The sequence below is a fragment of the Alosa pseudoharengus genome, unplaced genomic scaffold (assembly GCF_046254945.1).
Source record: "Alosa pseudoharengus isolate Yale_2024_CS ecotype anadromous, Long Island Sound unplaced genomic scaffold, YU_APseudo_1.1 YU_APseudo_1.1_scf_3, whole genome shotgun sequence".
Lineage (NCBI taxonomy): Eukaryota > Metazoa > Chordata > Actinopteri > Clupeiformes > Clupeidae > Alosa > Alosa pseudoharengus.
The window spans coordinates 10715220-10732578 of NW_027468718.1; the positions used below are offsets into that span (position 1 = coordinate 10715220).

General features: G+C 39.0%; 1 pseudogene; it reads left to right on the plus strand.

Moving 5' to 3' along the window:
- The first annotated feature begins 1364 nt into the window (after positions 1 to 1364).
- On the plus strand, positions 1365 to 16902 carry LOC143099822 (uncharacterized; annotated as a pseudogene).
- Positions 16903 to 17359: the final 457 nt, after the last annotated feature.

The following is a 17359-nucleotide window of genomic DNA, read 5'->3' on the forward strand; positions in this document are numbered from 1 at the left end:
TCCAGGAGGCTAATGGAACAGGGAGTATCATATTAGCACCACAGAGTGGAGTTGGAATATTGAAGTCACATCTTAAGAAGTATATTAGTAGTGATTTATATTGCATTCCTAAAAATATACAGTGTATACAGAAAATATTCACAAGGACCCAATGGTCACTATGAATGAGATCTGGAGTTCCTTTGAGAAGATTAGAGAAGCGTAAAGAAGGAAAACCATCAGTGCAGCACTCCATCAATCAGGCCTTTATGGTAGAGTGAACAGGTGGAAACCATTTTTGCCAGGAGTTTGACAAAAAACCTGAATGATTCTCAGACCATGAAAAGTAAAATATTCTGGTCTAATGAAACATAGACTGAAATATTTGGCCACAATTCCCAACTGCGTGTGTGGAAGAAACCAGGCACTGAGCTGCACTGATGTTTGTCCTTCTGCTTTACACTTCTCTCATCTTCTCAAAGGAACTCTAGATCTCATTGATAGAAGTAGGATGCACCAGAGCTTAATGGCAAGTGTCAATACTTAGAGTGTGAATACTTATGTGAATGGGATATATCAGTCCTTAGATATACATTTCCAAACCCTTGCTTTTTAGAGGGTGTTGGAGTATTGTGTGTACATTGGTGAGAAAAATAATAATTGAATCCATTTTAAGATGAGTCTGAAACAACATAATGTGGAAAAAGTGAAGGGCTGTGAATACTTTCCTTATGCACTGTATAAACATGGAAACATTCTACCAAAACTATACACTCAACAGCCAAATCAAACCACATACAAATAGAAAAGTCTACAGATTTAACTAAACGGTAAATGTCTGGAATTGTGGTGGAATTGTGATATTACACACTCTGCCTACACCAACATACACAGTTCAAGTTCAAGACATGACATATCTACTTATATCTAGGAGAACACATTAGAAAAGGTCACATGCAATAGAGAACCTGCATTTCTTGAGCAGTACCCTCATACAGTCATTATCAACATAGGGTCTATTTTTGGGTGATATCAAGTGTAAACCTTCATTTGGGTGTTAATTTGTAAGTGCAGTAAATGTCTAGAATTCTGGTGCAGAGATAACACTCTGCCTCACATTTAATGTTAATGCTACCTTTATCCTCATAGCAAGTTACACAATTAGAACACTTACTACAGTAATTGGGAAACTTACTCATCATGTATGTACATGCAAACATACAGTATATGAACCATTCAGGTGGAATAGAAGTTTTCAGCCAATCATAATCAAGTCACTACCCATTTTAGAATATAAGTTTTCTTCAGTTGACCATCCCACAACCAGTTCACACCTCCACTCCACCCCCGCTGTCCTGCTTTGTGGAGTGTGTGCTATTTGAGTTATGGCCATGCCCACCTGTGGACCATCAGACGTGCAAGTAACGGCCATTTAAATGGAAGTCCCTCCCACAATCCTTTGCTATTCTTATTTGCATTCCAGCCCCTACAGCTGATTGGTTAGCTTTAGATCCTAGTAGCTATTGGGGCAGACAAAGGGACTATATGAACACAACACACTGGGGCCTCAAAATTTCAGTCACATTTTAAGGAAGACACTGGGATGCACTGATGCTATCATTATTTGAAATTTTGATGTGAATACTTTTGCAAAAAGAACCAAAGACTGAAATGGCAGGACCTGTTGGATCATCAGACCAGCTTATAGCAGTGAAGAAGGAGAGTGAAGAAGAAGAATGTGATGATTTCCTACAAGAGTTTTTGTTTACAACTCAGAAACAGAAAGAAGAGCCTGGACTGGATCATGAATCTAAGACTGAAATGTTCATGTCACCATCTAAGGAAATTAAAAAGGAAGAAATATCTGATTTAATGGAATACAATCACACAGATTCTATTCCAAAAGGTGAGATTCTAAACAGTTTGTATTATGATTAAAAATAATGATAATAATTTCAAAGTGACACTAATATCAACAACGCCTGATGTAGATATTCTGAAAATCAGATAACAAGCTTTTTTATCTCTAATGTTGTAGGAGACATTCAAATGATCAGTGCTAACAGAAGCGTGCACTCTGAGGAACAACAAAACAAAGAGTGTAATAATCGCTCTTGCCAGACAACTAGAGAGAAACAGCATGAATTCCAGTGTTCGGCAACGTTTGATGAACTCCCTGCTGTTGCATATCAGCAACTGTCTGATCTCAAGGATCATCAGATGATCCATACTGGAGAAAAGCCACATCAGTGTTCTCAATGTGGAAAAGCCTTTACTTATAAATTTCATCTCAAGACACATCAGATGATCCATATTGGAGAAAAGCCACATCAGTGTTCTCAATGTGGAAAAGCCTTTACTCATAAATGGAATCTCAAGAGGCATCAGATGATTCATACTAGAGAAAAGCCATTTAAATGTTCTGAATGTGGAAAGGTATTTGGACAAAAGTCTAATCTCAGAAAACACCAGAAAATCCACAAAGGAGAGAAAACACATCAGTGTTCTAAATGTGGAAAGGTATTTGGACAAAAGTCTGCTCTTAGACAACACCAGAAAATCCACAAAGGAGAGAAAACACATCAGTGTTCTCAATGTCAAAAAACCTTTGCTCAAATATCTAATCTGAAGGCTCATGAGATGATCCATTCTGGGGAAAAGCCACATCAATGTTCTCAGTGTGGAAAAAAGTTTCGTCAAATGTATAATCTCAAAAATCATCAGATGATTCATACTGGAGAAAAGCCATATCAGTGTACTACATGTGAAAAGAGATTCACAACCAATTCGGCTCTCAAGAAACACCAGAGAATCCACACAGGAGAAAAACCACATCAATGCACCACATGTGGGAAGAGTTTCAAGAGGAGATCAGAACTCACAAACCATCAAGTCATACACTCGGTGTTATCAACGTGGAGTGGCTTTTTGTCTAAAAAGTCTACTTAGAAGACACCAAATGAAACATTTTGTAGAAAAGTCATATTAGTGTACTACATGTGGCAAGTGTTTCAGGACCAGTTCGGATTGTGCTGATGTGTGTTGTTGTGTGTGAAAAGGCCTTTGTTAACACCTTTGAAGAATCAATAAAGCAAGCACTCCAAAGTTTTGTTTACTTTTTAATTGGCCCTATGCACAAGTGGTGACCATGGGCCCCCCCAACCAACCACCGGCTGTAAGCATGAAGCATGAGGTTCACAACTAACTATCTAATCACACATTGAATTAATCTAACAACTCTTATATGTACTGTAAAACAGAAAATAATCTTATTACCCAAGAATTCACTGAATATCTGTTTTATTTGAAGAATGTTTAAAAGCTAGAACAGCTAGAAAATGCTAGAAAATGCTAGAAAAGCTAGAAAATGAATGAAAACACTTTTGGCTGAGAGAACAGCTATCTATACAAATTGAACACTTTTGGCTGAGAGAACAGCTATCTATAGCTAACTGAGTGTGATGCGTTTCACAAGTTAGCTTTGCTACTAATTTGACAGCCTTTCCTCATGAACCTATATAACATTGAGCCTACTAAGTTAAGCTATTAGCTCATAATAATTTTAGAATTAGTAGGCTATTGAAATGTTGTGGTAGGCTATAAATCAGGCATCATGTTATTTCTAATTTTGTGTTAATGCTGTTTTAGCACTGATAATCACGGATTCGCGGTGGTATTGAAGTGTTTTGTAACCTTCAGGAGTTCATTTCATTTGTAGACTATTGCTTTCACATTGGGCTCACCTTTCTTGGGAAAGAAGGCTGTTAACATTTGTTTTCCCTCATTTATTTTTTCTCCCTTTCTTGCCTCTCTTTTCTTTTCTGGGAACCGGATTTAGCTTTCTTAGACTTAGACATCTTCACACCGTGACCGTCTGCATTGCAGCTTCGGCAGAATGAACGTTACTTCAAAAATGCGCCTAGCAGGGGAAGGCGGACTGAACCATTTCGTGCAAGGGAGAGGGTGCCTGCCCTCAAACAATGTTGGCTTGGACACAATTTAATACATAAATCAACTGATGCATTTACCCCAAATATTTGCATCTATATTAGTTAATAACATTTATTAAGATCTTTAAATTAAGGAAATTATTTATTATTAAGGAAAATAAAATTCAACTCCTTAGGGGCCCTCCCCCCACTTGGGGCCCGGGTAATTTATTCCCACTTGTCCCCCCACTACGACGCCCTTGAGTGTACTACATGTGGCAAGTGTTCCAGGACCAGTTCGGATTTCACCATACATCAACACCAACATCACACGTCAGTGCTCTCAGTGTGAAAAGGCCTTGGTTAAATCCTCACATCGCAAGGTACACCACAGGATCCATAGTGGGTTAATAGCCTTTGTTCTCAGTGTAGAAATATTTTCAGCCAATAGAGTAATCTGAAGAAATACCTGAAGACCCATACTGGACAGAAACTATAACATTGCCCTACATGTGGATAGTTGTTGAGGAGCACCACAGGACTTGGTGGTGATTAAATCAGATATGAAAGTGTAGGTCTTTACTCATAGGTCTAATATCTCCAGACATCTGCAGGGTGGGTTTGAGAACTATCACTTTTTGTTTTCTATACAAATTATAAATGTTTCCTAATTATGTGGTACTACTGGATATTGATATTGGGGTGCATTTGAATTTTCTTAATGTTGCTTCTATGTTATTGCCCTTTTGTACATTGATGGAGTCATTAAATCATTGGCATGGTATTGCCACAGCCCTAACTTTTATCCCCATGTCTGTCTTTATGCTGCTATACTTAAGTGAATAGAATGGTCCAGATTGGCTGCCTACAGACAGCACATATGCTATCAAACAGTGGGCTACACTTAAAGAAATATACATATTTTTTTGTTAGTAGAAATAATAAACCATATTCATTAAAACAATATCTTAAATATAAATACACACAACAAATACAGTATGGAATATGTTCAGAAAGATTGGAGGTTTTCTTCATTTGACCAACCCTTGTACTCTTTAAGTTCCCACCTCCAATTGACCCCCATTGACCCCTTTGTGTTTGTCCAGTTTGGGGTCTGGCCAAGCCACTGAGTAGTCCAGTCATTTTAAGCCAAAATAGGGGTCAACGTTGAACAAATTGCAACTGAAGAAAACATAACTGATTTTGTATCCTCAATATGTCCTGAGTAAGGGGAAAAAAAGCCCCGAAGAATCCCAATAGGGGAAAGTTTAGAAAAAGACCTAAATATACCCTATTCATGCGCCTATACAGTATTTTTCTCACGCAAATAGGGGGAAAAATAACCTTAACATATCACCATTACAATTACTGAGTTGATTACTTACATCAAGATGAACAAAAATGTATTACAACTTATTTGAAATTGTTTGTTAACATGGGCAAACAGGGCATAATGTAATTATGTATAGGTAATGTATAGGCAAAGTAAGGTCTAACCCAAAATGAATTGCAACATTTGACAAACAAATTAATTGTCCAAGGCATGGAGGAAGATAATGCATGTCTTAACTGGTATTATATCTCCTCCAGAGGGTATATGCTTTCAGAAATATATAGTTTAGGGTGTTTAATCTGTTTCCCTTAATAGGGCAGGCCAAAATGTATCAGCTGTTCACTTGATTCACCTATACAGAATGGAGGAGTATATGTTATGCATGGTATGGAGGAAGATGGGAAATGTCTTAAATGGTGTTATATCTCCTCTAGAGGGTATATGCTTTCAGAAAATATAGTTTAGGGTGTTTAATTTGTTTCCCTTAATAGGGCAGGACAAAATGTATCAGCTGTTTACTTGATTCGCCTATACTGAATAGAGGAGTATGTGTTATGCATGGTATGGAGGAAGATGGGACATAAGTTAATTGATGCTATATTTCATGTACAGTGCATATAGAATATGCATAGTTTTGACTGTTCTATGACTTTGGTAAAACCATGACCCATGCATATGCATGCATTGTTAATTATTAATCATAATCTATATTTATTAGTATAGCATGCACCTTTTTTTGCCAGATGTCACAACAATAGAGTCACCTTTTTGTAGGCTAACTGCAGTTATCCCATCTGCATCCTTCTGTTGAATTTGGACATTATCATGTCCATCTTTAAGTTTGCCTTCACAATTTTCCTGCATTCACTAACATAAACATGCTGTCTGATTATTGTTTTAGACAAAATTGTGCAAAGTAAAGGGGCATCATACATCATTCTCTGATTGGACAGTCTATCAGTCAACCCCTGGGCAAGAGGTCAATTACTATAAGTCTTGGAAAATGATGGACTGATACTGTATATGTTTCAGTGACCTCTAAATCAGATTAAACACCAAAAGCACTTTCCTAGGCTGAATAATGCTTAACTATGTGTTTGTACAGCTTGAACATTGTGGAATACAAGAATCAACCACCATTTCCATTGATTCAAAGGGCCACAATGTAAAAATAGACACCAATTTTGCAACAAACCAGTCTGAAATAAGCCAAAGAAATTCACTCTTTGAAAATAAAAGAATGTTCCTCAACAATGCAAGATTCTTAAATTCCATGTCAAGTTAGATGGGGTCAGATATTCTTTAGAATGTGTATTCTACAATATTCTAATTACAGTTTTGTCAGTATTTGCCCATTAAACAACCCTCCTTTTAGCATATTTCCACCAACTGGATTTTCATGGTATTTTACTATGGTATTTAGATCACCAATTGAAATATAAAAATGTGAAAATAAATTCTGTTGCAATTAGTTTTGGGTCAGACCTTACTTTGCCTGGACTATTAGCTCTGTTGTGGTATTTATACAAATTAGCTATACGTAATTACATTATGCCCTGTTTGCCCATGTTAACAAACAATTTCAAAAAAGTTATAATACATTTTTTGTTTGTCTTGATGTAAGTAATCAACTCAGTCATTTTCAAGGTGATATGTGAAGGTTATTTTTTCCCCTATTCGCGTGAGAAAAATACTGAATAGGCGCATAGGGTATATTTAGGTCTTTTTTACAAAATCAGTTAAGTTTGCCTCTGTTGCAATTTGTTCAACCTTTTTTCATAAAATGACTGGACTATGAGGCCCATCACATGCGTAAAGAGTGCTCATGCATATGGAATGTATTCTCATGGTCCTTTGTCTTTATGATTTGCATTCTAATAGCCCCTGCAGCTGATTGGTTAGGTGTGAATCCAAGAGGCTAATGGAACAGGTACAGGGGGTATCTAGGGTGACCAGACGTCCCGATATCCAAGCAGTTGTCTCGAATCCTGCCCTAATTGTCCCGTAACTTATACTCAATCAGAATACTGAGTAGTTATTTTCTGATAAACATTACAAACTGTCCGTAGAGAGGTTGAGTCGACTGTATGCAGCCCCCGACGGCAGCTAAGTGTCTGGATGCAGCCCCGGCTACTTTGTTTCTTTTTTGACGTTCTATAATTAGGCGCGAATATGCACTGATTTTAGCTCATTTTCATTCATTCCTTGACATGGCTGATGTACCGGAACCCCAACACGCCGCTAAAAAGCAAAAGCGTCTATGCAGGTACCGGGAGGAGTGGGTGGAGGTACCCGTGGATTGACAAAGCCTTAAGCGACGAGATGAAAGCATTCTGCAAAGTGTGTAGAAGATTTGGTGTTTCTCACGGAGGGGAGGCGTCATGTGTGCAAAAAAAATACGTTCGGCCTAATGTCCGATGTCGTTTTAACATAGCCTAATCTACTTAATCTAACTATTATTTTGTATTCTTACTTAATGACCCATAGTTTTGGCAAGGTTTGTTATTAGCGTTAGGCTATTATCCTTATTCTGAAAGGTCTGATTTGCACTGTTACGCAGTCATTGTTTTTTTTTTTTTTCACAATGACTGTATTGTGAGGCAGAATTATCTTTTATAATAGTCTATGTAGGCCTACAACCCCATCCCCCCCACCCGCGAAAAAAAAAGCGTCCAGATTGATTAGGTTATAATGTTGTTTCAAAATGTGCTTTACTATACTTTTAAGTGGCTCTTCTGCCTTAAATAAACTTGTTGGCTATGCAAAATCTGTATGTTTATGTTGCCATAATTCTAAAATAAAAATGTATTTAAACATTTGAAAACAGAAAATCTACCAAAGCTAAATGCTCTTCTGCCATCGAGTTATGATAGCGCAGTAATATAGAATGAAATGTGGTCAAGGTGTATGTTTGAACAGCATCGAATGCGATTCAGCAGATCATAATCAAGGAACTACCCATTTTAGAAAATAAGGTTTCTTCAGTTGACCATCCCCACCACCACAATCAGTTCACACCGCCACCCCACCCCCACCTGGCCTCCTTTGTGGAGTGTGTGCTATTTGAGTTATGGTCATGCCCACCTGTGGTCAAAGAGTGCACGCAAATCTACAAAATTTTTCTACAAAAATCGTCAGGTATCAAGAAGATGAGCGGGTGGGTGGAGATATATATAGACAAAGTAGTGTGTAATGCCCCATGTCCACCAATCAGTCTGTCCTATCCATTAATGCATCAGACAATTGTAAGCAAATGGCCTATACGGCCTACATCAGCCCACCAAGTGTTACAGTTGCATCAATTCAATCCTTTGCACAGGTCATTTATACATTAGACTGAAAAACACACCCAATCTCTCACATCTGTACAAGTGCCACACATTACAAGAAAAAAAAAGGAAAAAAGGAACATAAGAAAAAAAGTCTCCAAGTGTCCATGCCCACCTGTGGACCATCATACGTGCAAGTAACGACCATTCAAATGGAACTCCCTCCCACACAATCCTTTGTTATTCTTATTTGCATTCCAACCCCTACAGCTGATTGGTTAGGTTTGAATCCAGGAGGCTAATGGGTCAGACAGGAGTATCATACAGTATAAGCACCACACAGAGGACACAGTGTTCAGAAGGCCCTTCTAGGAGAAGTGAGAAGAACTGAAGCCTGAAATGTCAGGAGTTATTGTACCGCCACAGCTGACCATTCCAGTGAAGAAGGAGAGAGAAGATGAAGGATTTGATGATTTCCTACATGAGTTTGTGTTTACTCAGAGAGAGACAGAAGAGCCTGGACTGGTTAATGAATCTGAGACTGAAATATTCATGTCACCACCTGATGATTTTAAAAAGGAAGAAATATCTGAGTTGACAGAAAATGATCACACAGATTATTTCCCAAAAGGTGAGATTCTTAACAGTTATTATAATAGTTAGATATTAAACACTAAATAATAGTTTTAATTTAAAACAATGATAATAATTACAGTGACACTGTGTTGAACTGCATTGAACATTTATTTTATCTCTAATGTTGTAGGAGAAATTCAAATGATCAGTGCTAACAGAAGCGTGCACTCTGAGGAACAACAAAACAAAGAGAGTAATAATCGCTCTTGCCAGACAACTAGAGAGGAACAGCATGAATTCCAGTGTTCAGGAATGTTTGATGAACTTCTGAATGCTATCAGCGGGCTGTCTCATCAGCTTACTCTGTTTGCTGACGATGTGAATGAGCAGTTCACCGTTGTAAACTCCAGGTTGCTGTCCATGGAGGATAGGTTGGCTGCTTTGGATTCGAAAAACTGTGCGGAAGAGACTAACCCTAAGAAGAGAAGACGGGTGCACAATCCCAAGATTGCGGTAAGAATATTTTTGGTGACTGTCAGCTAAAGTAGCTTACTACCCTTGTAAACGAACAAGTGAGTAGAACCAGTGTAAGTTGTTTTATAAAAGTGTATTTTTTTGGTCTTGTAATTTACAGGAAGCCGTACGGCGTCTTCACAACTCGGAGACAAATTGTAGGCGCTACAAACCGGAGCAAGGGTACAAATTAAAGAATATGATTTTATTCCGCTGTATAAGGAAATATATATACGTTAATAGATACCGATCTTAACTGTATATTTTGTTTTCACAGACTAAACTCGCCTCATAACGAGGCTGTCACCTCCTATTTGCTCGGAGCTTTGTCTGCAAGTCCAGATTTACATGATGCTGATAATGACGCCATTGTGTGTAAGTAACTTTAACTATTTTCACCTTCCTTGTTTTACTGTGACTTAGGTTTTTTTTAATTCATACCACTCTCATTCAATTGTTTTCCAGCTGCCTGTAAGACATATTACGAGACAGTACGCAGGAACAACCAGATCTTGCATCGCAGGCGGAAGCTGTGAAGAGTTCAGCTCGGAGTCGATCGAGAAGAAAAAGGGTAAGACATGAAATTAGATACGTTTTTGGTCAATGTGTCTATTTTTCAGGTGGATTGATAGATGTGTTGTGTCCATATGCATATACTGATTGTCTTTATTGATTGATTTTACAGCTGCTGGAAGCAAGGCAGAGTGTGCTAGCTGAGGATGAGGTAGGCCTTTGGAAGAGCGCCACCATAGACCTGATGTCTGATGAGGAAGACGGCATCGTTGACGGGGTCTCTGGATGGATTGTGCGACCTCCGTCCTTTCGCAGCCAGGAGCTCACCGAGCTCTGTGCCACGCTGCAGTCGAGATTAGAGGCAATTCCGAAGTACAGGGCAACGCACCACAGACGTCTGCAAAATGGACCGTATTCAGACCGTATGCCGCCAGCTACCTACAGCTCTGAGGCGGCAAACAGACACTTCACGGTGCTGTAGGATTTTGGGCTTGTCAAGAGCTTCCCATTGTTGTGTGGGAAGATCTCCTATGCTTTGTACATAGTCGTGTGTTTCCATTTGTGCTAATAAAGTTCTTTCTTTGAATAAACATGTTCCTGGTAAATTTTCATTTCCTCAATAAATGAATGCATGCCCTTGATGGTAATAATAATGTAGTCCATAGGATAACAATGACATGAATATACAACATAATAGCATATCATATGAATATGACTGTATATATGATTTTATTATTTGGGTTTACTCAGGGCCGGTTCTTCCTATACGCACACTACGCAGGTTGCGTAGGGCTCCGCAAGTTAGTGAAGGCCCCCTTTCCCCGCCCCCCCTTTAGTCAAGCTAGTGACAGACAGGTATCCTAGCGACAGTGTCTCATAGGCTACATTAAGAAGATGAACATGAAACTGAATTAGCATTCAGGGCATGATAAACGGAAGAAACTTCACGAGAATGAACAGCGGGAACAACAGTCGGGTAAACTTGTGTTCATTCCATGGTTTGATACAGTAGGCCTAGCCTACAGTATATTTCTCCAGCGCTGTTGCTTTCCTAGCCGAGGCCTACTAATCCCCTGATTAGTCTGGCTTGCTTGCCAGCTTTTCCCAGTCACAGTACATCACAAAGTTGTGAAATATAATCCGATATTGCGTTTTTTTCAATGTGGGCGACTGGTTAAATTTGCTCAATGGTGTTTTATGCCCCCAACGTCGTCTTCCAGGCAGCGCTGTGACCACTGACTTAAAGGCACCTAATCCTAAACCAACACTCGAACAGACCACCACACCACACACATTCCAACAACACACAATCATTAACCCCTGATCCTAGACCACACAATAGACACCGGAACCCTATCCCAAACCCATCATTCACTTTATCACAACCTTCTCACATTCCACAACACATTTACATTACACTTTCAAACAACACTTTACGCACCTCTAATCCTCTCACCCTAGTTTTCAACACCACAAAATCATTTCAGCTTTACGCAAGAACCAAAATGTACAGGATAAACCTTTTCCAGGAAACCCCCTCTACAGCCCCTTCAACATGATTCCTTTTTCAAACCCCAACAGTTCATCACCAACTTGCATTCCCATTGCACAGCCCCAAACACACCCCTTACACTGGACACCACCAGGGGCAGAGCTAATGGTTCACTATAGGGGGTGCGACGATCTTTAGTGGGCCCCTATACTGTCGGTGTTTATTCCAACATCATGTTTTTATTTAGCCCTCTTCATATTGTGCTTATTAGAGGCATTTTGTTTATGTCCTGATGACCTAGCCTACCGTTTAGTCTGTGCATCGGGGCAGCTGTGTGTGTCATTAGGCAACTCAACGAGAGAGAATTTCCCGTGTGTGTTCACACAAAGTTAGCCCACCATAACTTCCCAACAGCTTCACAACTGTGCAGTATCCCATTAACTGCTCGACAATAGGCTATTCTTTTTTTCTTTAATTTTACAAATTTCTTTGAAATTCAGCTGTGATATAAGCAACTCCTCTGTAGGATAAACATTGTTTTAAATATTGTTTTATTCAGTCATTTGAGTGTTGCTTAAGGTAAGTGTTGCTTTTTCCAGCCTATGTTTTCAATGGTAACCCATTGTCAGTCAATAGTGAAAGTAACTTACTGTGTATAACTGTCTTGTCGTTGACTGACACCATGGTGAAGTTAGTTTCACTTTGCCAATGAGTTAAAAAAAATAGACGAGTGCAAACGTGTAAAGGCTATGCTAGGTTTTAGCAAAGCAAAAAAAGGTTTAGTGGAATGACTGTTCCATATGGTCTCGCAAGCAGACTCCTTCAAATGCGCCGTTGACTGTCGAAATACTGATGCATTCTTTGACGTCGCGCTTTGCGCCGTTTAAGGGAATGACGTCATTCTCATTGGTGTAAATTATGTTACGGCCCAAACACACACATGAATGATTAAGAAACCTAGGAACACATTTGATAAATGAACCTTACATTTTTCAGAACCTTACACGTTTGATAAATGAACCTTACATTTTTCAGAACCTTACACATTTAATAAATGAACCTTACATTTTTTTTTTTTTCGGGGCTTTTACTGCCTGAAATATCTGATTTTGTTTACCACGCTCAGAGTTTAGTGCTGGGCTGGTGGGTGCCTATTTCCAACCTTTCTCCTGGCACCAACGGTTAGACTGAGAATTCTCATCGCAAATCAAATTTCCACTGGAGCTCCAAGCGGATTTGTACACGCAGCCTTACAACACTGTTTACGGCTCTTCGAGTCGTGGTAAAATTAAATTTTTGGTACACAGCTAATTTAAATACACTTATGGTGTGGGTGCTTGCGTTTCTTTAGGAATCCACCATCTTGGTTTGGATAGAAATTAAGTGACACAGGTTGGAAATACAGTTGGTAATAGGTGATGTTCCTAAATATAAAACAGGTACAATTTGACATAGGAAGGTTTGTGATTACATATCTGAAGTGATTATAGTCAAGTCAAGTCAAGTTTATTTATATAGCGCATTTCATACACAGAGGTCATTCAATGTGCTTTACATAAACAAAACCAAACAATAATAACAAATAAAAAGCATAGAAAGGCAATATAGTCAAAGAATAGTTAAAAGGTAAAGATCATAATAAAAAAGAAAACATAAAACACAAGGTAAAATAATTTAAAAATAAAGGATAATTAGTAAGCAAAAAACAAAGGCAAAAGTAGTAAAAAAAGTAATAATCTAAAGTAGAATAATTATCAAGGCGTATTCAGAATTTGTAACTCGGCACAGTTAGCAGAAAGCATCTGAGAACAGTTTGGTCTTAAGTCTAGATTTAAAACTGGCTACAGTTGGGGTCTTTTTGATGTCATCCGAAAGTTGATTCCACAGCTGAGCCGCATAGCAGCTAAAAGCTGCTTCACCATGTTTAGTTCTAACAGTAGGTTTTACTAGCAGGAAGCATGTCTGACAGGTATTTAGGTCCTGCTCCATTTACTGATTTATAAACAAGCAATAGAGCTTTAAAGTCAATTCTGTGACTTACTGGAAGCCAGTGCAAGGACTTAAGAATTGGAGTAATGTGGTCAGTTCTTTTAGTTTTTGTTAGAATCCTAGCTGCTGCATTTTGTATCATCTGAAGCTGTTTAATAGTCTTTTTAGGAAGGCCTGTGAACAGTCCATTGCAGTAATCAACCCTGCTGGATATAAATGCATGAATGAGTTTTTCTAAGTCATATTTTGACATCAGCCCTCTGAGTCTGGCAATATTTTTGAGGTGGTAAAAAGCTGATTTAGTTGTCGCTTTCATGTGGCTGTTGAAATTTAGATCACTGTCAATTAATACACCAAGATTTTTAACTGTATCCTTTGCCTTCAACCCTTTTGTGTCAAGGAGAGTGGCAACCCTAAGTCTTTCCAAATATAATTACTTCAGTTTTTTCTTTGTTCAGCTGAGGAAAATTTTGAGACATCCAGGTGTTGATTTGTTCTATACACTGACACATAGATTCAAGAGGACCATAGTCGTTTGGTGACAGAGCTAAGTAAATTTGTGTGTCATCTGCATAGCTATGATATGAAATCAAGTTATTTTGGATGATTTGTCCAAGTGGAAGCATATAGAGGTTGAATAATAGTGGCCCTAAGATCGACCCCGGGGGAACACCACAGGTCAAGGACGTTGGTGTTGAGGAACAGTTTCCTATGGCAACAAAGAAGCTCCTTTCTTGTAGATATGATTTTAGCCAGCTGCTAACTATGCCTGTAAATCCAACCCAGTGTTCTAGTCTGTGTAGTAAAATATTGTGATCAACAGTGTCAAATGCTGCACTAAGGTCCAGTAGCACTAGGACTGATGTTTTTCCTGAATCTGTGTTTAGGCGTATGTCATTGGAAACTTTAATGAGAGCTGTTTCAGTGCTGTGATTTGCCCGAAAACCAGACTGAAAGTAATCAAAATACCCATTTCATGTTAGGAAGGTGGTTAATTGATTAAAGACTACTTTTTCAATAATTTTGCCAATAAAAGGTAGATTGGATATGAGCCTGTAATTGTTTAGCATGGAGGCATCCATGTTATTCTTCTTGAGAAGTGGCTTTACAACAGCTGTTTTCAGTGACTTAGGAAAAGTGCCAGACAGCAGTGATACATTTACAATTTGAAGGACATCCGCCGCTATGAGATGAAAAACGGTTTTGAAGAAATTGGTAGGCAGAGTGTCTAAGACACATATGGAAGAGCTGAGATATAGGAAAGTAGAGAGTTAATGTTTATGTTACATTGAAGATTATTTCAGGAAGTAGGGGCACCATTACAAAAGGCCAGCTTTCCCAACAGTGTGGATACGAGGAACATTGAGCATCAAACAGTCATTAGATCTGGTTGGATAGGGACTAGAATTCCAAACAAGCATGTTTGAAATATAACCTTGTAATTTCCCAACAATACCTTTGTAAATAAACAGATACCAATGATTATGTCTCCTCTATGTGAAAGATGATCAACCCACTTTACCATAGAGGACACAATGATGCGTGCTATAGCCATCACCAGTTAAGAATCTCAGGGCAGAGTGGTAGACTGAGTCCAGGACTTTAAGTGAGCTGGCAGTAGCATTTCTATATATCACATCACCATAGTCTAGAACTGACATAACAGCTGCTTCAACAAATTGTTTCCTACGTGCCATAGGGATGCACATTAACCTCAGGGGATATCTGGACAACAGGAGACAAAAAATGGGTTTCTTCTACAGAAACAAAGCCAGCACATCAACTAGCACTGGGCCGGCTCTCTTGTAATACCACATTCTACCATGTGGGACCTCTGTCTAAAAGACAACGCTTTTGGCTATACCACTCATTACCTACAGAATTCCACATACAATATATTGTCCAGGCCGACCCATTACCTTTGTAGTTCACACCACCACAACTCCATCCCACCCCCACCTACTCACCCATAACCTTCATAGTTCACCTGAGGACCATCAGATGTGTGAAGAGTGCTCATGCATATGGAACTCCCTCCCACACCAGATTTGCATTCCAATAGCCCTTGCAGCTGATTGGTCAGGTGTGAATCCAGGGAGCTAATGGGGCAGGCAAAATGACTATATTATCAGCACAACAGACTGGGGTCTCAATACTGAAGTATCATTTTGTACACCTATCCACAGGACTATATTTTTCATTGTATTGAAAGACTATTTGATGTGATTATTCTCTAAAAAACAGAAATTTGAAATGGCAGGACCTGTTGGATCATCTGACCAGTTCACTGCAGTGAAGAAGGAGAGTGAAGAAGAATTTGATGATTTCCTACAAGAGTTTCTGTTTACAACTCAGAAAGAGAAAGAAGAACCTGGACTGGAACATGAATGTAAGACTGAAATATTAATGTCACCACAGGAAATTAAACATGTCTTTGTTGTTGTAGGAGACATCCAAAGAAATAAAGCTAAAAGAGAACACTCATGTAGCCAAGAGACTTCATACCAGAAATTACACCAGGAGTTGGACACCAGGGAGGAACAACATCCTGCTCTTACATATCAGTGTACTATATGCAAGAAAAGTTTCAGAACACGCTCAGAGCTCACTGCCCATCAGAAGACACATTCTGGAGACAAACTACATCAATGTTCTCCGTGTGGAAAAGCCTTTACTAAGAAAGGTAGTCTCCAGGTACACCAGAGAATCCATTATGGAGAAAAGCCATATCAGTGTCCTCAGTGTGGAAAAGCCTTTATTCACATGAATGCGTTCAAGTTACACCAGAGAATCCATACAGGAGAAAAGCCATATCAGTGTACTCTGTGTGGAAAAGCCTTTACTCAGAAGTCTAATCTCAAGGCACATCAGATGATCCATACTGGAGAAAAGCCATTTCAGTGTCTTCAGTGTGGGAAAACCTTTATTCACAAGGCTGATCTCAAGGCACATCAGAGGATCCATACGGGAGAGAAGCCATTTCAGTGTTCTCAGTGTGGAAAGGCCTTTGCTAAAACAGGTCATCTCAAAACACATCTGAGCAGCCATACCGGAGAAAAAGCACATCACTGTTCTGTGTGTGGAAAGGCGTTTAGTCAGTCAAGTCATCTTAGAAGACACCAATTTGTCCATGCTGGGGAAAAGCCACATCTGTGCATTACATGTGGAAAGAGTTTCAGGACCAGTTCAGAACTCACCATCCATCAATTAGTACATTCTGGACAAAAGCCACATCAGTGTCCTCAGTGTGGAAAAGGCTTTACTAGCACATCTACTCTCAGGAGACATCAGATGATCCATACAGGTTAAAACCATATCAGCAGGGGCATCATGCAAGACAACATTCTGGGGGGGGGGGGGGGAGTCACAATCATGGACGTTGCCATTTTTTTGTAATGTGATCTTACATTAAAAAAGGTGCTGAGGTCTGACTTTGGTGCTCAGAAATTAAATTATTTGGTAACACTTTATTTTAATGTGTCACTGTTACATTGTACCTACCTAATTAGGTACAGTGGTACAACCTGTGTAACAACATGTACTATCAGGTACTATCATTGTACTTGCATTTGTATTTGTGGGTACCTACATATAGTTGTTACATTGTAATACTGAGTGCTTTTACAAAACTTTGCCAATTTGCCTAAATTTTCATCAGAGGCAAAGAGCTGACCTGAGACCTGCTGGATGGGGTAAATCTGGTCATGATAGATTTGATATACAAAGCATTCTTAGCTCCAGTCCAGCCTCATTGTCTTCAGTACAT